The sequence below is a fragment of the Rhipicephalus microplus genome, chromosome 3, assembly GCF_043290135.1.
Source record: "Rhipicephalus microplus isolate Deutch F79 chromosome 3, USDA_Rmic, whole genome shotgun sequence".
NCBI lineage: Eukaryota > Metazoa > Arthropoda > Arachnida > Ixodida > Ixodidae > Rhipicephalus > Rhipicephalus microplus.
In genome coordinates, this window is record NC_134702.1 from 285,536,988 (window position 1) to 285,560,593 (window position 23,606).

At 45.2% G+C, this 23,606-nt stretch overlaps 1 protein-coding gene across 5 annotated transcripts in view; it reads left to right on the top strand.

Annotated features, from left to right (window-relative positions):
- Positions 1-23,606, top strand: part of Ssu72 (Ssu72 CTD phosphatase) — a 137,972-nt gene that overhangs the window by 84,175 nt on the left and 30,191 nt on the right. Inside the window, exon 5 of one of the 5 annotated variants that reach the window (XR_012894579.1) lies at positions 9,293-9,413. The exons of the other annotated variants lie outside the window; for them this stretch is intronic. The gene's annotated coding sequence lies outside the window, so the exon portion shown is untranslated. The remainder of the gene's footprint in view (positions 1-9,292; positions 9,414-23,606) is intronic. 5 annotated transcript variants of the gene reach the window in all.

Consider the following 23,606-nt stretch of genomic DNA (forward strand, 5'->3'; position numbering starts at 1 on the left):
TTAACACCAGCTTGCTGTTTCTGTGGGATACCTTTGATTCTGTTTGCGGGTGCTTCTTCTGTTAGCTGCTCATTCTTAATTTTCATTTGGCTGAGGCCTTTTTTTAAGCAAGAGCGCATCCGCCTTACTGTTCGCCGAATTGCAGTGTTGTTCTTGCTGGCGACTTTCTGATGCTGTCTTCTAGAAAGCTGATTCAGCACCAGCTTGCGTTGGTATTTGCAGTAAATGCATGGGCTGCCTGAACTGTCGACAAAAAGAGAGCACTTTTCCGAAAAGAATGTCTCGTTGAATGATGCACATTTTCCGAACAGGGCACAGCTTCAACTTGGCGATTTGTTCAAGCAACGCCTCGGCTTCTTCTGGCGTAGCAACCTCTTTCTGAAACGACATTTTTTCCTTTCAAGCGTATTTCAGCGACGACGACACCTTCATCTACTGAATGCAGCACTTAGAATTTTACCAGTTTTTTCAAGGCCAATATGCTTACTGTGTCTTCAGCCGGATCGAGTTCACATTCTCCAAATATATAAAAAAATTAGGGCTCATTGATAGTTCCACTTTTCTCCACGCTTGCGGCGTCTTGAGTTCGGCAAATCGCAGGAGCTCGCCTTGAGTTTCACTCGTTTCATCATTACCAGGCGCCGACGTGATTTCAATTGTCTCTGTAGTACCCGGTGTCACATTACGTTGCCTCTTTGCTGGCGCTTGCTCGGCCTTGTCTTAATTTTTTTTCTTCGCTCGCCCATTTTTTGACGTTCAGGTTGGTGCTTTGAGAAATAACATGGGACAGCGTCCTTACTCAAAAGTGGCAGCCCCCGGTGGGATCTCCACTCTACCACCATTGACTGCAGTCTTGTATGATCTCCCTATGTAGCGTGGCTCAAAGTGCCACTCATATATTGGGGACGCTTCATTAAGCTCCCTGTTAGTTCTCTGAATAAGCTGTGACCACTACTCACGACGTTCGTGTTCCTTGGGCACACGAAAAAGAGACCACTTTTCCTTGCAAGACCGGTAGCCGCTTGTACAGCCTGGAACAAAACAGGTAGTGTCCCTACTCTCCCTCTTCCGCTTCATGTTTTCTGTTTCGCGACTTCACACACTCGTGCAACAGAAAGCGGCGACAGCCAGGCATACACCGCTGCGCGTCATGCGGACATCTGCTATGGATGTAGCAGACGATCGCAAAAAAAAAAAGAACGCTTGCATCACTCAGCAATTGTCTTGCACTTTTAGTACCGTCTTCCGAATGCACTTAATGATTTCTACTAACAAATACTTCTTTTTATCGCATTATGCAAACACAAGGCCAACATGCGTGAAAAACGACGTTCTTCACCGTCTGAATTATGAGCAGACCACGCTCAACACAAGCAGTTAAAGCAGACAATTAGAAATGCAGTGCAGTGCGCGCATGCAATTATTCTTTCGTGTCCTCATGTTACCCAGTGTGTTAAGAATTTAGAAGTCCTTACATTACGCTTCATTTCGAGCTCTTCTTTCCGGTACACAACGACGAAATATGGCCTACATGTAGACCTAATTACATAAAGGCCAAAATCGAATTCTGTGGACGGGCACATTTAAAAATCCCTTCTTATAATTGTCGGCAGTTAGTCGTCTAATGGTTTGAAATCAAGCGACGAACAAAACTGTGCGAAATGATGATGCTTTTCGGCTTAAATTATTATTAGGCCCCGCATAACGATTTCAAATTTTGCGCCTTAGACACATCATTTGATTGCAGCGTTTTGGTGGCGTCATCGCAAAAGGGACCACGTTGCTCCCATTGCTTTCCACCGAAGACGGCACACTACCCCATTTCAGTACACTATAAACCTGGGCCATGGAGGTATAGAAGAAAAACTTAGGAGAGGCCTAGACGTCACTCGTTGTGAAGCCGTGGCGAAGCCAAAAGCCGGCCAAGTTTACTGAGCAAACTCTCCTCTCTTGTTTACATCCGAATGTAAAGCAGAAGGTGCGACTCTCTCTCCGGTTCGGAAAGCGCGTGGGCTGCGTAGCGCGCGTATTATGACGATCCGAAACTAATGGAACGGGGCTTAACACTCTGGTCCAGCGCGACACCTTCGGCGAAATCATTTCGTTCCAGTATTAACAGCGAGTAACGGCTCACCGACAACGAAGGAAGAACAAGAGAACGCGCGCTAGATACACTGACAATGGCGATTGTTTTCACGTCATTAATTCAGCAACTGTACAGAAAACACGATTGGTCATGTGCATTCTTCTACGGTTGCATTCCGACACGAGACCGACGCAGCGCCAGGCCAGTGTGCCCGTGTGAAATTCACCGGCGCAGAATTCTGCGACCGTGGTGAATTGAGCACTGTGCAAGTGACACTTCAACGCGGTTGCTCGAACGTTGAGATTACAATGCCGGGGGTGGCTATAACAAGCAAAACAAAAAAGATGTTTTATTGCGCACATGCAAGTTTTTACTGTACACATACCGAACACGAAACTACGTATGGGCACATGGTCCTTATTGCGTCTTGCTGGGCACAACAGTTTCGTCCGTTGCCATAAGCAGGAGCACTGCTCAAACGTCACTGACCTGCAAGGCGTTCGTCGTCGTTCCGCTTCGTCACGGTGCTCAACGCAATTTCGCTGAACGCTTCCGCCGCACGACACATGGATATGCGCTCGTTCTACGCACTGTTCAGGCATAGAGTTTCCCAATATACACTAGAGGGAACTCTGGCGCTAGTGTTTATGGGAGGTGCAATGCACGGCGCATCAGCGAGCATGGGAATGATGGGTAGTACACACATTTGTCTAAACTTCGTACTTCTGGCCTGCTTTTGGCTCCTGCCCCGCCGCGGTGGTCTAATGGCCAAGGTACCCGGCTACTGACCCGCAGGTCGGGGGTTAGAATCCCGGCTGCGGCGGCTGCATTTCCGATGGAGGCAGAAATGTTGTAGGCTCGTGTGCTCAGATTTGAGTGCACGTTAAAGAACCCCAGGTGGTCGAAATTTCCGGAGCCCTCCACTACGGCGTCTCTCATAATCATATGGTGGTTTTGGGACGTTAAACCCCACATATCAATCAATCATGCTTTCGGCTCCGTGTGTGTTCGTGTGGCTTAAAGCTGTTTTCTCAGGAAACAAAAATTAGCAAATGTTCAGCGATTGCGCTTCACCACTCTGTTTTTGAGTATTACCTTTCCAAATTGGGTCACGAAGTTCAAAAGGGTTGAATCTTTCTTTCAAAACAAAATCGAAACACAGCAATAAATGAAGCCGCAAGTACGATTCGCCGCCCGCAAGTACGAAGACTAGGCAAATGTATGTACTACCCATCATTTCCATGGTAGCTGAATGATCGCAACGCCAGAGTGCCCTCTAGTTAATTTTGAGAAACTCTATGTGTTCAGGCCCCATCGTAAATGAAAGGTTTTGTAAAGGTTGCTAAGAGTACAGTGACTGCCAGGAGAACACTGCGTAATTATTAACGTGGCACAGACCACGGATATTGTCCGCCATGGCTCAGCACGAGACCTGCGGAGGCACACATGCCGCCGCCAGCCGCGGCTGTTCACTGCTAGACCAGCTACACTGCGCAACACCTAACCATAGCAACGCCACCGTTGTGGCCAGTGAATATAGCCGCCATGATGTCATTTCCTCCACACTTTTCACGCAGCGTGCTGGCTGGGCATGCCCTCTCTTATCTTTCCTTCCCCCGTCATCTGGGCAAACTTAATCACCAGGGTATGCATTGCTGTGACATTTTGTTCTAGATTTGGCATCAAGATTTAATGAATTATTTTTCACAACACTTGAAAACAAACATGCTTCTTTTTCTCTCATAATTACACTTCATATATTTATGGAAATAACAGTACAGTATTAAGTGAGAAAAATTTAACGTTACGTCTTCTGTTAATCTAGGTGCGTCTTAAATGGTGTTACGCCTGAGAGTCCACACTGAACGTGAATGCATCTGCAAGTGCAATCTGTGTCAAGGCCAGTGATCAAGCCCGCCTGACGCGATCAACTCAACGAGGTCATCAAGCGGCGGCGCCGGTCTGCCTTACGCAACGTAAAGCGAGCTCCCTCAGCCCACGAGCCCGATGAAGCAATCGGCGCCTTCCAGTCTGGCGAGCCTTACGCAATGCGTGGCAACATCACTCGTCCTTGGGCGCAAACCCGCGCCGTGGCTCCGGATTTGATGATCATGACGCAGCCCAGCGGCGGGTTCCCATTGGAGGATTCTGACACCATGGCCAGCGGCGCTTCTGGTTGGACGTTGGTGACGCCAAAGATCCACCCGGTGCCTATAAAAAAAGCCAAGCGACGCGTCGCCAGCGCAACGCTTCTCTCTCTGGCTTCTCTCTGACCTATGCGTCAGAGAGAAGCCGATGTATGCGCGCGAGAGAAGACATCTCGGTGCTTTGAGCCCCTTCTGCTGTCGGTGTGGCCGATTTTCTTGTAAGCGGCGAGTTTTGTGGCGCCCTTCGTGACCTCGTCGGCGGCGCGCTTCGTAACAGTGGACGGCGGCTGCGAAATCGGCCGCCATCAGTGACATCGATGCAGTGAGTGCCTGATGTTTTCCCCTCAGTTCACCAGACTACTCTAGCACAGGTTATAGTACTTTAGAGAAGGGCTGTGTGAAGCATTAGAGTGAGCTTTGATCGTTTCAAGTGAAGTCGGAGCACTTTGAAACCAAAGTTAATGCAGAGGGGGTAAACACAGGAGTGTTCAAAATTGCTTGCGCGCCTTGCTAGTGGACTAATGGTGTGTACGGCAAGTAGATTCTTAACAGGGACAAACAGCAAGAGGCTAGTGTGAACGATGGAGAACCTTAAAGTGAAGGAACTCATTGAAATTTGTGAGGAACTTGGCACTACTTTGGGTCGTGCGAAACGAAAGCAAGTGATCCTAGAGATCATGAAGAATGGAGTGCCGGCTGAGGAAGTCGATGAGACCTCGGCAGATATCAAAGCACGCTGCGAGGAGGCTGAAAGGCGAGAAGTTCGCGAACGTGAAGAAGCTGAAAGGCGCGAACGTCACGAGTGTGAGGAGGCCGAGAGACAGGAGTGCCTCGAGTTGAAACGAATATAATTGGCAATCCTACAGTGTTCGCAGCGTCTAGCGCAGCTCTTGCGACGGTTCAGGTCAGCGGTCATAGAACTTGGGACCAACTGCCACAGTTCATAGTAGGCCAGGACATGGCCAACCATCTCGTCAAGTTCGAACACATATGTGAGCAAAACGCCTTGGAGCGGTCTCTTTGGGCGCTCTTCTTCCCAGCGAAGTGTCCGACGTGATAACGTGCTTGTCGAGGGAAGCATTCGAGAGCTATGATGAGGTTAAGGAAGTGCTCTGGAAACGTTATAAGTTGTCACCTGAGGCTCTCAAGCAAAGGTTCCGGTATGCTAAAAAGGGGAATGAGTCACACGTTGATTTCGCGTTTCGTCTTAAAGCCGATTTATTGAAGGGCTCAAGGGCGCAGGTGTTTATGACGATCCCGATGAAGTGGTAGAATGCATTGCATTGGGGCAGTTCTACCGCTGCATCGAGAAGAATGTCGAGCTGCAGGAAAAACTTGGTGAAGTACAGCTAAACGAGGCAGCAAAGTTGGCTGAGGAGTATTATACTCGCCGAAAGTTGCATATCAGGGTAGCGCGTGCTAAAACGGATGAAAGGAAAGATAGCTTTTCAAAAAAACCTGATCAACGGAAACCCACTCCGCACTGTAATTTCAGAAAGGACACGTCTCTTGCAAAGGACACTGTAGGGGAAGGGCAAACAGAAGCAGAGAAATCGAGAGAGGTTCCTAAACAACGCACAGATACCACACGGGCGTTTGAATCATGAAAGCTGCTAATGTGCTACAACTGCAAAAAGGAAAGGCACATTACGGTAAACAGTAAACAAAAGTTTGCTTTCGCAACAATACGGGAATCGGAAAAGAACATGCGGCCCTGCCGCGGTGGTCTAGTGTCCAAGGTACGCGGCTGCTGACCCGCAGGTCGCGGGCTCGAATCCCGGCTGCGGCGGCTGCATTTCCGATGGAGGCGGAAATGTTGTAGGCCCGTGTGCTAAGATTTGGGTGCACGTTAAAGAACCTTAGGTGGTCGAAATTTCCGGAGCCCTCCACTACGGCGTCTCTCATAATCATATGGTGGTTTTGGGACGTTAAATGTCACATATCAATCAATCAATCAATCAATCAATCAATCAATCAATCAATCAAAAGAACATGCTGTTTTTAGAGCCGTATCTCCAAATTAGTGTGAATGGGAAAACGTGTCGAGCACTTCGAGGCTCAGCGGCAACCATGGACGTTATCCATCCTTCGTTGGTGTCTCTGGAGGACTTCACAGGAGAATGCGCGTGGATCAGACAAGTCACTGAGGAGCAGAGTGCTTGCTTTCCAATCGCTACGGTTGTCATCGAAGGCCCGTTCGGTAAGCTTCGCACCGAAGCGGCTGTGTCTGCCGCGCTTCCCGATCGTTTTCCTTATCTTTTTTCTAATAACTTGGAGCAGCTTCTCAAAGATCAGGGTAAATCGTTCTTCTCCAACTTAACGTACATGGCCCTCATGCGATCGCAAGCGCGGAAGCTTTCGCAAGAACTTGATCTTGTTCAATGTGGTGAAACACCACCTGCGAAAGCTGCTGATCTGTGTGACCTTGGCGGCGAGTCGACGGAACCTCAGACAGGAAATTCTCCGTGTGAGTAATTTGAGCAGTCACTCTAGCGGCCCGTCACCGAAGCGACTGGCGCGGTCTCTGTCAGTGGAGGAGACGACATGGTGCCATTGAGTCAGAGCGAGAGGAGTGAAACGCTCTCGCCTGTAGCGGAAAGTTGGAGTGAGCTGTCGAGGGTTGATCGAGAAACACTCATTCGAGAGCAGCGCGAGGGCCTCTCGATTAAAGCGCTAATGGAAAGCGTAAAGTTGGGAACCGAAAAAAAGAATGTTTCTTTTTATGAGAAATCAGGACATCTATATTGTAGTAAGACAGATGTGCAACGTCGCAAGTATGAGCAGCTTTTGGTACCGCATAGGTATCGTCGCCTAAATGTGGCCGGTTACTGAGGTGGAGCATGATACTCCAACAGCACAACTTTGACGTTCGCTACAAGAAGGAAAGCCAAACGCTAATGCAGACGCATTGAGCAGTGCATTTTAGCTCGTACCTTCTCCACCTTTCGGTCTTTCGCTGGCGAGTCGGGGCGAAATTTTGTCTTCATCATGGCCTTAGCTGAGCGCTCTCGTCCAGAGTGATCTCAAGGGGCCGACTTTATGCTTCATTCTATTTCATTACGTTGTTGTACGTGTAAAAATTTTAATTCTCAGTTTAAGAGTCTTGTGTCCCACATGTGCCTCTTGATGTAGAGGGAATGAAATTCCGATAGACACGTAGCTAGGTATATGTTGTATTATACTTTGTCTGGTGTTCTGTCGGGTAACCGAGGGCACTTGATTGTGTCGTGTGTTGTCTGTTGTCGAACTGTTCTTGACAAGTTGCAGAACCATCGACAAGTGCTGAGACCAAAAATCGTCAGACGAGATGAGCGAAGCTAGCCGACAAGTTGTGGCGACAAGCCAGTGGAACTGGGACCCCTCCTCAAGATTGGGATGTGTTCACGGAACTGAGTCTGGAGCTGCATTCTCCCCATGGGCCTAGAAACGTGGAGGGACCTGGCCAACGAGCACGCCCGACATCCGAGCCACGTGGAAGCAGCTCGTCTTTCCGGGGCATTGTCTGGCGGTGGGGGTGCTGTTACACCCGGAAGTTTACACTAAACGTCAATGCCTCTGCAAAGGCAATCTGTGTCAAGGCCAGCGATCGAGCCCGCCTGACGCGATCAACTCAACGGCGTCATCAAGCGGTGGCGCCGGTCTGTCTTACGCAACGCACAGCGAGCTCCCTCAGCCCATGCGTCTGGGCGCCTTCCAGTCTTGCGAGTCCTACAGAATGCGTGGCAACATCACTCATCCTTGGGTGCAACTCCGCGCAGCGGCTTCAGATTTGATGATCATGACGCAGCCCAGCGGCGGGTTCTCATTGGAGGATTCTGACTTCATGGCCAGCGGCGCTTCTGGTTGGACATAGGTGAAGAAAAAGATCCACCCGGTGCCTATTAAAAAAGCCAAGCGACGCGTCGCCAGCAGTTGACCTATGCGCCAGAGAGAAGCCGACATATGCGTGTGAGAGAAGACATCTCGGCTCTTCGAGTCTCTGTGCTGCCGGCCCCAGTGCCGAATATGTAACGCCTCTATTTCTATGATGTACATAAACCTCGCCTTAACTCACCGTCGTCTCGTCCGCTCGTCTATAAGCTCTTCGCAGAAGCAGTCGCGAGCTGAGTGACACACGCTACCAAACGGCTGGTGATCCTGGCGGCGGAGTTCGGAGCTGTGGCGCCTTCAGGACCGTGCTGGCGTCGTGCCTTTGTAACAGTGGTCTTTCTCCAATGCATCTCTGGTTTTGTTGTGAAGTCGAGTCGGCAGAGCGTGATGGTGGGTCTACTTAGCTTCGTTATCATTTACTAGTTAATTTAAAACGAGTTTAGGCAAGACGCACTCGTGAAAAAACACGAAACCGATGCAGTATCTTGCACTGACATGAGATGCTATGCGTAGTTGTTGGTAGAAGACGCTTCGTTCAAACTGTCAAATACGACTAGTAAAGCTCCGACATCGCAGCTGATTTCAGACCTAGTGGTCTTCAGCCTCGTTGCACAACAAAGGTGCTTCTCCAGTGATTTTCACCACACCCCACTATCCACATCAGAGTGATCTAGAATATGCCCACGCTACGCGAAGAACGAAACTGAAGCCGTGGAAAGAAATCTGTAGACAGTTCGCTAGCTAACCTTATCCAATCCGAAGCCTGTACTTCCCATAATTCCTGTGGAGGTGCACGATCGCAGCGCCAGATTCCACTCTAGGTAATATTGTATGAAACTCTCTGGTCGTAACAAAACAAAACAAAAAAGCTGGCGATACTGCTGCGTATTCAGGTGCAACAATATATAGAAATAGTGAGGACGTATAGAGGAAAGGGAGGACGTAGAAAGAGGAGGCGGTGTTGCATCCAAGCGGTCAGGCGAGCGAAATTCTGCCCTCGCTCTCCTGTCTAGTGCTGTTGGGCTCGTTTTCAAACTGAACGGCGCGTATCTGCTATATTTATTCGGTAGTGAAGACAGCCACCAGTGGAAACCAGGGTCAAATAGTTGAGTTTAAACGGCGTTTTGCCGGAATTAAAATGAGCGTATGATGCAAATATTATACGGAATATGACAACTTTTTTTTCTAGGTGGCCCGCTGAGCGTTGAGTTGTGTACTTCGGGACTGACAAAGTTTTCATGCGTCCAACCATCTAACCACCGTCACCAAACTCCATTTGATGCCACCACGTGAAGTGAATGATACGATAGGCAAGTAGTTTTTTTTGTTTTTTTTTAAAGCAGTTGTGTGCAAAAAAAAGCTGCCCTGCCCACAAGACTTGAGCTGCGCCCCGTTCACCTACGCCTCTGAGCTGTTATAAAGGATACTGTCACGGTGAACACTCGATGCCGAGATGCCTCTGCTTAACCTAATTTGTGCAAAAGACAGGGTTCTCGTTACGAACATAGCAGCGGACTACTCGAAGATTAGCTTTATGGAGTCAGCCGATGCAGTAAGCGTTTTTCTCACTGGTACCATGGCTAACTTCGGAATTTATTCCTTGTGAAACGGGGTTTATTGGCGAAGTAGACTTGCACAGCAGGTCTATTGATGCGGAAAGCGGGCGGCAGCAACGGACCCAGGAATCACAGCACTCGGGGCAAACGCTCGCGCTTGGCTCTTCTCGCTAAAGGCGTGACCCACTTCGGCACATAATCTTCTTCCTCTCTACACTTGCTAGAAAAGTATCAAATGTCTTCGATTTTTACTCTTTGTTTAGTTTGCCAAATCCACAGTTTCAGTTTTTTTGGTTGTCTGTGGCGGCCTAAAATCAAGGTGTCTGTTCAATATTGATAATTGCCAGGCTTTCATGTGCCGAACAAGAGATCATTTTGAGGTACGCTGTAGTGTGCGTATCAAATTGTGACGCTTGGGGTTCTCCAATGCGCACGTATATCTTGGTTCTCGGATGTGCTTTTTATATTTCACCCCCATCGAAGTGCGGCCGGCGTGGTTGCTAATCTATCCCGCGCCCTCAACGGTAGCAGCGTGACACCACACGTGCTATGCTGCCATGGGGGCTTGCTTGATCAACGTACCCGTGCATACATACCACCGACAGGGCATACAAATGATGTCAGAAAAAAAAAAAATTGCACAGCTACCACTTACTCTGCTTCTGTTTTACTGCAGATTTTGACAGCGTGGTATCGTCGCAGCACGGAATCATCAATGGGGGCATGTTAGCCAGCACTAGCATTAGCCTGAAACCCAGCACGCAACCAGTAAATAAGGACGAGGGAGCTGCCACCACGGCACAGCACTGTCTCTTCGATACTATATTTCATTTCATTTTATTTTATTACCTTAAAGGTCCCCAGGGGGACATTACATAAGGGGCGGGGTTACAAAAAACGCACAAAAAAGCCATGAATTAGCTTGAAAAATGGCTTGTGATGCTATGCATAAATGTTGATGGACAGGTGATTGCTGCTATATGGTGGGGGAGGTCATTCCAGTCTTTTGCTGCACGAAGAAAAAATGAGGCAGCAAAAGTAACGGTGTGGGAACGTTGACGGGCAACTTGAAAGACATGGTCAATGCAATATGACCTGCAAAATGGGGGGGAAATGTAAGGTTCGATTGTAAGTGGACTGTGAAAAAGTTTATGAAACAAGCAAAGGGTGGCAATGCGGCGGCGGGAAGATAGAGGGGACAGGTCAATTTCTTCTTTTAAAGATGACACGCTAATGTATTAGGCATATGAGGAATGAATTAATCTAGTAGCACGGTTTTGAAGTGATTCGAGTGCAGTAATGAGATACGCGTGTTGTCGGCTCCAAATTGACGATGCATATTCAAGCTTGCTTCTTACGAGGGACTGATTTGCTAATAATTTTACATGGCGGGGTGCGTGGCGCAAATGACGTTTTAGCAAGCCGAGAGTACGATTAGCAGCTGCGATGATAGCCTGGATGTGCTCAGCCCAAGTTAGGTCACTGCACAAAGTTAGGCCAAGGTATTTGTAGGATTGCACAAGTTGAACAGGAGTGTTAGAGATTACGTAGGAAGTGGTGAACGGGTTATGGCGACGCTGAAACGACACAAGTTTACATTTGTTAGGATTAAGTTCCATTTGCCACCGTTCACACCAACGCTGCACTTGGTTAATGTCACTTTGGAGGCTAATTTGATCAGATACATTCGTTACTGTGCGGTACAAAATGCAGTCATTAGCATCAAATGCAGTCATTAATGTACATGCGTACATTAGCAAAATGCAGTCATTAGCAAACAAGTTAAGTTCGTTGGTAGGTCGTTAATATATATTAGAAATAACAAGGGGCCAAGGATGAAACCCTGAGGGACACCTGATGTAACTGGAATAAAGTTGAAGAGCTGATCATTTACAAGGACAGATTAGGAACGGTTATGTAAGAATTCTTGGATCCAGATTAAGACTGCGGGGTGTAAGTTTAAGTGGGAAAGTTTCAGTAACAGGCGTTTATGAGGTACCTTATCAAATGCTTTGGTGAAATCTAGAAATATGGCGTCGGTTTGAAGGTTATTATCGAGATTGGAATGAAGGTCATGAACAAAAAGTGCTAGTTGAGTTTCGCATGAAAACCCCTTTCGGAAGCCATGTTTTGCAGGATGAAAAAACTTGACCTTGTCAAGAAAACTGATAATGTGAGTGAATATGACGTGTTCCATGATTTTGCAAGGCACTGAAGTTAATGAGATGGGACGATAATTTAGAGGCGAGTTTTTGTTACCAGCTTTGAAGACTGGAATGACCTTCCCTTTTTTCCAATCGACGGGCAGTTGGCCTGTGGCAAGTGACTGCGAAAACAATAAACATAAATATTCGGCACAGACATCTACAGTGTTTTTAAGGAACTTGGAGTTAATATTGTCTACACCCGCGAAGGACGATAGCTTTAGGTTGTTAATTATAGATATTATACCAGACACGGAAAATGTGATGGGTGGCATCAAGATTTCGATAGTGGAAGTCGGCATGTAAAATGAAAGGTCTGTTTCTTTTGTGAACACTGATCTAAATGCGCTGTTAAAGATGTTTGCACAATCAACGTCACTTACAGGTCTGCCGGCATCGTCGGTGAAGTTAGTAGACTGCGTGGGGTGAGGGTTGATTAATTCAAAAAACTTGCGTGGATCACTTTTTAGAATGGTCGGCAAGTTATAGTTATAGAAAGAGTGTTTTGCTTCGCATATCTTTCCTAGGTAGTTATACACGCACTCCGCTTTGCAGGGCTTCTCTCCGTTTTTTTAGTGCTTTTTATGTGAGAGTACCCTTTGAACAAAGTTATTTTTCTAAATCTCAGTGCAGTATTGCTGGCACAATGACTTTTCGAACTCTTCGTTCCAAAATAAAGTACGACAGCGGCGCATGCGCGTGTTCTCAGAGTGGTACACTGCGGCTGGTTGTCTGGGGGCGAGCAGCTGAGTTGTGTCGTGACTCTACGCCAGGTGCTCTTTTTCGGTGCGCCACCCATCCAGCGCTGATCTACCACACGAAGACTAGGTGAATCTGTGTACTATACCCATCATTACGAGACCTTCAAGCGTAGTATGAACTGGTGGCCCAATGTTGCCCACTTAGAAAGCAGCGCCCGTCCTGCACATTGAACATAGAGTTTTCTAAATGGTCTTGAATGTCTCTTTTCGCCGAGATACAACTGAGAAAAACAATGTTTCAACAGTTTGTTCTAGATCTGCTTACATCCGTTACAGCGGCACAGACCATGCTGTTTGCTTGGCTTGTGGTTAGCGTAGAACCGTTCATCTCCAACGTAGAACCAACGTAGAACCATCCATCTCCTTTTCCCACTCTTATACACCAGTCACCATGAACTTCCTTGACGTCAATGTAGCTTTAAGCAATGGTAAACTAACGACGAACCTTATCAGGAAGCCCACTGACCGACAAACATAACTTCATTTTAAAAGCGGCCATGTCAAACACTGCAAAACAAGTATCCCCTGTAGCCAAGCTATCCGTTTTAAAAGAATTTGTTCGGACAACAGGGAATTCACTCACAACTGTGACCACCTCCAAAAAGCATTAAGCAAACAACAATATTCTCGACGACGCTCTCCAGCGGGCCAACTGTCTCGATCATGAAGAGCTCATCAATAAGGACAAGCGGTTAGCGCCACCTTCCTGAACCGACCTCGTTCTAACGCATTCTGCATCTATTCCTAAAGTGTCGCACATACTCAGAAACCATTACAACCTACTGACACAGAGCAATCGGCTTAAGGACATCTTCACTGAATCACCACGGGTTGTATATCGGAGATCAAGGAACTTGCGCGACATGGTAACTTCTTCCAAGACTAGATTCATTGCTCCTGTTGGTTGTCACCCCTGTAAAAAACCGCGATGTAAAGTTTGTGCGCACATGACCACTGCGGCTGTTGCTAAAAGCACGGCATCAAACTTTTCACTTAAGAAGAAAGGGGACTTAAACTGCGATAGCAGCAACATTATTTATTTACTTGAATGCTCAATCTGCCACGTGCAAGACATCGGTCAAACCGAGACCTCCTTTCGTATCCATTTCAATAAACACAAATCACACGTAAAGAGTTTGCCACACCTCCCATTGTCCAAGCATTTTCATCTACCAGGTCATTCGTTTGACAAGATTATGGTGACGCTATTAGAATCAGGCTTTAAATCACACCATGAACGCGAAATTCGAGAATCGTTCTTGATTCACAAATTCAATAGTTTGTTATCCGGCATTAACCAATGCGTAGGCAAAGTGTCATGCCTCTCTACGATGCCCTGAAGTCCGTATTTTTGCGAAATATTTAAAGAAGCATCTGTAACGTATTCTCTACTTCCTGAAGGTTATCGCATATTTTTTTCGTGCGTGATCATCGTCGTCAATGGTGAATTTTACAAATGCCTTTTTACATGCTATAATTTTGTCTATTGTATTACATTTTTCTAATGGTTTTTTTAGTGTTTTGTGGCTGTTTCAAAAAATTTTGTCGCACTCACATGCTGATTGCACATGTTTTGTACTCACGTGTTCATGCCTGCCCATAAAAGCAGCCACATACTCGTATTCCTGTTAATTCTGACGAAGGCTGTGCCAGGGCCGAAACATAGAGTAAAAATTCGTCCAATTGTCGTAAGTGTGCTCCTTTATTTCTTAATTATATTTGCACCGAAACCACAGCACTTCTTTTTTGAATTATATATATATATATATATATATATATATATATATATATATATATATATATATATATATATATATATATATATATATATATATATATATATATATGCTGACTCAAATATATACATACAGTAATATACACCGATTACTTTCACGTTTCATGCATATGCATGCAAGTACGTTCAGACATGCGTAGTATAGGATTTAATTTTAGTCAAAAGCAGCGACTATTCGTTTCGTTAGATGCTCCCACGGCACCAACGAGAAGCAGGCGACAAAACAGCGAGCTCACTCAACGTACATACTCTATAGTGCTTCGAGTGCCCGTGTGGTTTTCTGGGATTGCTTGAAAATGATCTTACAATTGCGGCAATAAGACCATTAGATTGTCTACCTACAGCTATACAAAACCTAATTTGCATATGCATAGCTATACCTAAGCTGACGTAAAACGGTTTTGAATATCGTCGGTACATGTGCACCTGTTAGGTGATAGCGGAGTTCGTACGTATGCTAACCCTCGTTCCCCTCAAATATGTCCCTTTTTCGTCTGCACAACGTGATACCATTCCCAGAGTGCTACAAGGTATAACTATCCATGATAATATATAAAAAATTAAGAACAACTTTCAGAGTTTTTCTGATACATACTTAAGCAGAGATCTTGAATGCAATCTACGTACTGTTGCGTTGGTGGGCCCGATGTGTCAGACAATTTATGGCATACAGTCAATTGATAACCAAATTGTTTTACTGTGCAACAAGATTGCTGAAGTAATAGAATACGCTAGGGATCGAGACGAAAAACAGTACAAAATTTAAGAAGCAAATTATGAATGTAATAATCCAAACCTACCGATAGGGTGCGTGTGCTGAAGATTGGTAATGTATGAAATATATCTGTTGTAACCTTTGTTTTTATCATTGTTTTCATATTACACATGAATTGTATGTATTTCAATATATGTTAATAGTGCTGATAACGTCTTTGTATTTATCGCTAAGAAACAGCTTTGTTTGAATGTTTAACCGATATTTTCTGTGCTTGTTGTATTGATTATCGTTTCTTTTATAAATTGTATGTATAATGTTGAATTGTCTATGTACTGTTTTGCTGTACTTGCCCGAGGTGCCTCACGAAGAGTAGGTCTAATCAGGAAATGCTCTCTTTTTTTGCCCCTTCGTGGGCATTTTTGTAAAGAATGCCCAAATAAAATAAATAAATAATTAAAAACCAGAACCTACCTGAGCGCGCAGTTAGGAATGGGACATGTGATTCGGCGGGCGTTGGCAATTTTCGAAGACGGCTACGAAGGTCAGAGCGCATGACCGACACCTGGGCTCCAGTGTTGATGAGGGCTTTAACTGGCACACGATCAACAAAAACTTTGATTAGGTTGTGTTTATGGGCGAGGGTCAACAGAGGTTTTGCAGTCAGAGTCGTCAACGCAGCCTCACTTCCCGGGGGCTGCATTAGTTAGTTTCCCGAGAAACACCCTGGGTAGGATAGGGATGGGGGTCGCCGAGATGTAGGTGATCGGGACTGACAGCGCTGCGAAGAGGGGGAACGGCTAGTGATGAACCGGGGAGGAGCAGCAGGGTCAGCATAGGACGATTCGGCGTGAGGCGACATAAGACGAGCTGAGCGTTCGTAGCGACGGTCAGTATATGGTCTTGGCGACGACCATATACGGCAGTGGCGGGAGATATGGCTGATCCGAGAGCACACGAAGCAGATTGGTCTGTCATCCGGCGTTCGCCGCTCAGAGGGGTTTGGGTACCGGTTCACGGAATACTGTCGAGGCGTAGCGGAGGCAATGATCGGGGTGGTCGAGGTGGGACGTGAGCTACCGGGGGACGGTACGTCCATATTCACAATTTCTTGGTGAACAACAGCTTGAATGAGCGAGATTGTCAGGTTGTCATGCGCGTGTAGGGACCACGAGAGCTCGGAGCCATAACCTCAAGTTGGCTTGCGTTAAACTTGGTGATTCTGGCTGATGCAGCGGTGCTGGTTCATTATAGGACGAGGTCGGAACCGTATGAGGAAGCCGGTCGAAGCGTTGCACGATGCGCTTGCCTTTCGCTTGCTCTTCGATGCGGTACTCTTCGATGAGGGAGTCAACAGTTGTGCCGCTTTTACATAGCAAGAAGGTGAACGCATCATCGGCGATGCTCTTCATAATGTGTCCGACCTTATCTGCCTCCGGCACGTTCTCATTGGCTTTTCGGCAAAGTGCCAGGACACCCTGAATGTAGAAAATGTACGATTCGGTGGACGCATGGGCACGAGACGCGAGCTCCTTCTGGGCTTCTGCTTGGCGTCCGATTGGTTTTCCGAAAAGATCTCGTAGCTTCTCTTTACAGATGGTCCAACTTGTGAGTTCGGCTTCGTGCGTCTCAAACCACTCCTTTAATCCCCGAGGTAGAATATCACGTTCGCCAGCATAAATGTTGGGCCCCACTTGTAACTGTTAGCGACGTGCTAATACTTCGATAGCCACTCATCGACGTCGACTTTGCTTGTGCCGGTAAAGACTCCCGGGTCATGTAACGGAGCCATCACGTATTGTACTGGTGTCTGAGCGCCCGGTACTCTGTCCTTAGCCATAGCAGCGAAATCGATGTGACGTCTGCTGCGGAGATTCAGCTCCGACTTCCGTAGAGACGTGCCCAGCACATCCACCAAAATGATGCGGGTAGAGTTCCAGTTGCAGTTGCAGACGCCCTAAGGCAAGTGCGACACAATCGCTTTTGATGATGATGATGATGCCTGTACTATGGCTCTTGCCCACTTAGGGGGATTGGCCAAGAATTTAGGATGTGGAATTGAAGGCCTTTCAAATGATACGTAATTCTAACAGGAGGAGGACAAAGCACACATAAATGTACAGAAAGAGTGCAACAATTCCTTTTTGCCACTCCGACCAGGCAGAATAATATATATCTTGAATTGAAATCGCAGTAATTTCGAACACGTTTAAAATTGATGTTTTGAATTTGCTTAATAATACCATAATAACAAATATAGAAACAACAATTTAGAGGCACATTCGTTTTGTTTTATGAACATAACCGCAAACAGCATCAAAGGCGTTCCTGTGGCTGTAGCCTAGAACCGAAGCACCAAAGGGGAGTGTATTCTCAATGGTGAAGGGCAGCCCAAGGTTAGTGAATGGGATGACAAGGAGACGTTTTCTTAGTAGTCTGTAACGGCGACAAGATAACAAATAAAGCTCTGTTGATTCCAGATCTGTACAAAAGCTGCATAGGCGAGTTATTCCCAGACCATCCCTGTGTGAATCTATATTTAAAAGGGGCACACGACATCGTAATCTTGTTAGGACTTGCATTTGTAAAGTATGACACCAGTAGGCTTTCCATGGATATTTCAAATGTCTGAATTTAGTGCACGGTGTTACTGTTTCTATCAGCCCCGAGTGAAAATTTTCAAATGTTATCGTCGTTATACTGGCCAGAACCAGATTGACGGAAAGTATTGGGCCATTTAATGCCCTTAGAGCTAAAGAGTCCGCCATTTCATTTAATTCCAACCTGCAGTGTCCAGGTACCCGTAATAATTTTAAGAGCTTCAGCTGTGGAGAAATTAGCGTAAGGCATGTCCTTAAGGCATCTGATGATTCAGATGAAGCTGTCAGTGACGTACATACGGACAAGGAGTCTATAATTATTATAGCAGTGTGGGTGTTCAAAGTTTGTTTTTGCAGTGCTAGAACAATTGCCAAAAAGTTCAGCTTCAAAAATAGGCGTGAAGTCTGGTAGTCTTACTGAAATCAACCAGTCAAGTGAAGGAGAGTAAATATTTACTTCTGCCTTTTCGTCTATAACTGAGCATCAGTGGCTATTACATTATTTGTTTCCATGAGTGCAAGGTAATCTTGCAAGCGGCTATATAGGACCCTGCGTGATTGAAACTTTGGCTTATAGGGCAAAATGTCATCATATTCTATGAAAACAGTTTGATTTGGCACGCTTGCTGCTGGTATATCTCGAATTTTTACGTTTATTCTGTCTAGTTGCTTCTGAAAAAAATTAATTTGTGATGTATGAAAACGTGACCGATGAGCAAAAAAAAAAAAAGAGTTTGGGTCGTTGATGAATACATGTTTTGATCGTTTTAACGAATAGCTATAAAATTTTAGATAAGCCTGAACCATCAGAATACATAATCGACAATGCAAAGCTCGTAAGCGCGCCTCCTGATACAAAATATTGTTCACAACAAACTTAGGGAGCCCTAGGTATATTCGCAGGGCCTCACGCTCCAAAACAATCAAAGACTTAAGTTTATAAGCAGGGCTACCTGAGAATGATACACATCCAAATTCTAGTATAGGGCGCATACACATTTTGTAAATCATAACCAGAGTATCCCTGCGTAAACCATAGCATCTGCTGATTAATCTGCGAATCATGGCTTAGGCACGTTGTGTCTTACATGCCATACCCTCTATGTGAGGAGTCCAGTTCAATTTATGATTATGAATCATTCCCAAATATTTAAGAGGCTCAACTTGCGGAATAGGCTCTTCTTTAAAACAAATAACATTGAGATAGGATTTGTTAACGGAAATATCAACATTGCACTTTTGTTTAAATTTAGTGACATGCATATTGTCTCCAGCCACCCCTCTAGCAAATTCATATACCTCTGCAGTTTTTGATAAAAGGAATCAATGTCAATCTCTGCTACAAAGAAGGCAGTGTCATCAGCATACATGTATACATGCACATCCTGGCTATAAGGGATTGAACTTATTAAGATGTTGAATAATACTGGAGACAAGACAGCCCCTTGTGGAATTTCGCGAGTTTGTTTAAGTTTAGACGAAGCGCAGACATACTTAAAACAATAAAATTCTCTTGTCCTCAAAAGTTTTTCCAGCCACGCAATGTTGTGCTTTGGGAAATTCAGGCTTAGAAGTATCTTCGATATCACTGAAAATTCCACAGTGTCATATGCTTTGGCTATGTGCACAGTTACTAGAGCAGCATGTTGCCTTCTTTTGCGAGAAAGTTGGATGTGGTTTTCTCAATCAGCGTGAGCACACCATATCAAACAGTGTTCTCTGAAGCCAATTTGATTTGGATTTAATAATTTATTTTCTGTCATCCAGCTTGTCATTCTCTTATGAAGCACCCTCTAAAGAAGCTTCACCATATTAGAAGTAGGGGAAATTGGTCGTATGTTGTCTATGTTGTAGCTTGAACCTTGTTTTTTATGTATCGGAAATATTTTTGCTAATTTCTAATCTTATGGTATCCAGGCATGTCTTAACGAATAATTTACAGTGTTCAGGAGGTCACCTGGCGATAATGTAAATAATAGTTTTATCACGGCAGCTGTAATTCCGTATAGACCGGGAGCTGATGAGGGTACATTCCGAACAGCCTGAACTAACTCTTCCAATGTAACTCTAATAAAATCTGTTATTTCTATGGGAGGTCTTTGATCATACAACTTGTTTGATGTGAATCGATACTCTAGGACTTTTAATGAATTCCGAAGATTTTTTTCATCTCATCGGGCGACATGATTTCACAGTCAACATTAATTGGAGATGGCAGAATTTTACGCAATCTGAGGAACCTAAACAGGGCACTTTTGTTCCTAGGGTTAGAAATATACTCATAATGTGTTCTGTCATATTCGTCTTTAGCTAAACAAACTGTGCGCTTAAAATTTGCAGCATAAAACTTGTAATCGGACCAATTACGTGAACACTGATTATACAAAGTTTTTTTTTTCACGCAGCCTGTCGTTGTCGGTAATCCCGTACACACTCAGGAATCCACCACGGACTGTGATTTGTGCTGTTTGCAGACTTAACTACGAATTCAACCTTTTTATAGGTTCTTTTTGAGCAACGCACATAGCAGCAGCTGTTGTGTCTTGTGTCTCTTCAGAATGAATGGTCAAGGCAGATTCTAGATGTTGTTTAAATTTATTATAACTTATACATACTCGGTTCTGACTGCATGATGGTGTTGCAGGACAAATATCAAGTATTACTGGCTAGTGATCGCTGTTGGTGGCCCACTCCAAGACATTCCATGACGAACTAGTAAAGGAAGAACTAAGAAAACTTAAATCCAATGCTGAGTGAGACATGCCACTAATAAAAATAGGTGTTCGGGAATCGATGCATGATAAATCGTTATCTGCTGTCCACTCCACAATCCTTTACCACAACGATCGTTTCTAAAACCCCAGCAGGTATGATGGGAATTGAAATATTCCACCACAACTTTATCGACACAACGAGATGTCAGTGAAACGTCCAAACATCGTGTGTCTAGAACCCCTGTAGGGAAGTATGCGTTGATTAATAAGAAATGCAGGCAACCTGTCAAAGTGATTTATAAGGCGAAAATTTCGCTTTCCAGTGACATATGCTTATACGCAATTTTAGCCTTTATACTCATTTTATTATTAATAAAAAATGCCAGACCCCCATCTTTCGATGGCCGGTCCAGATGGAAAGATTTATATCTATGTTATTGAAAGCTCTTATGTGTTGAAAGCCAGGTTTCTTGTAAAGCAAATATCTCTGGATTGAATTTCGATGCTAAGAATGATAAATCGGTTACTGCTGAATGAATTGATCGGCAATTCCAATGAAGAATTTTAAGTGACCCTATGGTTTGGCTAAAATAGCTTAGGTGACTGCCTTATTTAAGATACTTTCTTTTAGAAAGCCGGCTTTAGATGGGCTGTTCTTTTGGTATTTCTTGGACTTTGAGTGGCCAGGTTGAGTACCTTTTTTGCTCAAAGGGGATCTTGAGCGCTTTTGTTGTCGGGCGTCCAATTCCATTTCATCTTATTCCGACATGTCTTCGCCGGTAACTTCGTTTTACCCAGAGTGACTTCAGCATATGCACTCTCGACTTGAGCACCCTGTGACGAGGTATCTGAGACTACCTCCTTTAAAGGTCCTTTACTTTCGCTGTTGTGAGTAGGTGGGCTGAGATTTTCAACTGTGCCGAATAAGTGGGCCATCTGGTTTGTGAGTATATAGGTCATTGTCTATTAAAGGCTTCCAGCTAGGCGTTCCATCGCCTTTTCCATTGCTTTATCAATTGCTTCCGCAATAGAAGCAGACAGCGACCCTTCCATTGCTGGTATATGACAAGCTGTAATGCAATCATAATCTAAGTTACGTGCTTGAATTTCAGCAACTGCTTCTTTACGAGAGCATCGGCCATGTTCTGCTATTTGAAGAATTTGCAGTTCATGAGCCTTTGCAGGACAGTTTGAAAAGTCTGCAGCATGAGCTCCCTTCCCTAACATTAGCAACACTTTTCTTTGTCACCTTGACACTCTCCAGAATCGTGCCCTTCTCCACATACTCTGTGCCGAGCATATGGCAAGCAAACTTTTCTGATAATGTGCAGTATGGTCCACTCTTGGAGGGAACACGGCAACGTGTGGATGTATGGATGGATGAATATGGCTGTACCCTTTAGATCGGGCGGTGGCTAGCGCCACCAAGCCGTAATACTTAATGAACCAAAAACTAGATTTATTTTTTTTTCTTTAAAAAGTGAGTTTGAGGATTCATACTTTGCAGTGAAGGGTTTAATTTTCACTCGTGCCTTGACTTTAGCCACCAATCAGATAACCTTCTTCTAGTTAAGTCTACCCGCTTAAAGTCCATTTTGCCCTCCCGGTCCCTAAACCCCAGTGCTTTGAAAAACTTAGCGCCATCATCCTGAACTATAGGGTGAAGGCCTTTACAGAACATTATCAAGTGTTCGGCAGTTTCTTCTTCCTCTCCACACGCACTGCATACTGTGGCTACCCCTTCGTATTTGGCCCGATATGTCTTGGTTCGCAGTACTCCCGTCCTGGCCTCAAACAGTAGAGAACTACCCCGAGTATTATCATAGATCCCTTCCTTGGCAATTTCCTGCTTAAAGGTTCGATAGGTCTCTAGTGCGGACTTCTTAATTATGCCCATTCTCCACATGTCAGTCTCCGTTTCCTTCACTTTCTTCTTAACCGATAGTCCTTTTTGGTTTGGCCACCTGCTGTTTTCTAAGTATTTACCAGTCAATTTCGTGGTTTGCTTCCTCCTTTTTGTATTGACATTCTTCATGTACAAGTAGCTGAAAACCTTCCTAGCCCAACGCTCCTCCCCAATTTCTCTCAATCGCTTCTCAAATTTTATCTTGCTGCTAGCTTCCCTGCCCTCAAATGATGTCCATTCCATATCACCTTGTACTCCCTGATTTGGTGTATTCCCGTGAGCTCCTAAAGCAAGCCTACCTATTCCATGCTGCTTAATTTCTAATCTTGCTTGAACTTCTGATCTCTTGCACAAGACCGCATTGCCGAACGTCAGCCCAGGAATCATGGCCCCTTTTTATATTCCTCTCACAACATCATACCTATTGTAATTCCACAGTGCCCTATTTTTCATCACTGCTGCATTCCTGTTACCTTTAGTCGTCACGTATATTTAGTGTTCCCTCAGCTACTCAGTCCCATTGCTTATCCATACGCCCAGATATTTGTATTTATCTGTTATCTCTAGTGTGACCTTCTGTATTCTAAGCTCACTACCTTCGTTATCATTGAAAATCATGACTGCTAATTTTTTCTTACTGAATCTGAAATTTAACCTATCTCCCTCATTACCGCAGATGTCCCTCAATCTCTGCAAATATTTCTTGTTGTTGGCCATTAGCACTATAATATCTGCGTACATTAATGCTGATAGTGCCTGATCAATGAGTTTTCCTTGTTTGACTAAAGAGAGGTTGAAGCCCAGTCCACTTCCCTCTAATTTGGCCTCTAATCCTTGTAGGTACATAATGAATAATAAGGGTGACAGGGGACACCCCTGCCTAAGCCCCCGTTTTACCTCTGCAGGTTCGGATACCTGTTTTTCCCACTTTATAACTACCTTGTTACTTTTATAGATACCCTTTAAAAGATTAGTGACTACATGTTCTACGCCTAGTGCGTGGAACATGTAGTGCCTAGTGCGTGGAACATGGCTGGTGGCCCACGTGGCGCATACTGGCGGTGAGATTTGTAAACACAGCGCATGCACCTAGACACGAAAGGGTGTGGCTTGCTGCGTTTCATCTGCAAGTGCGCTGGATACCGCGTTCGCTTTTCCGCGATGCGATTCATGTCCCTGCCACTCTCCCTGCTCCACCCAGGATAATCCGCGTGCAGAAAAAAGTGCCGTTCGTTTGTTGTGCTTTCTCGGC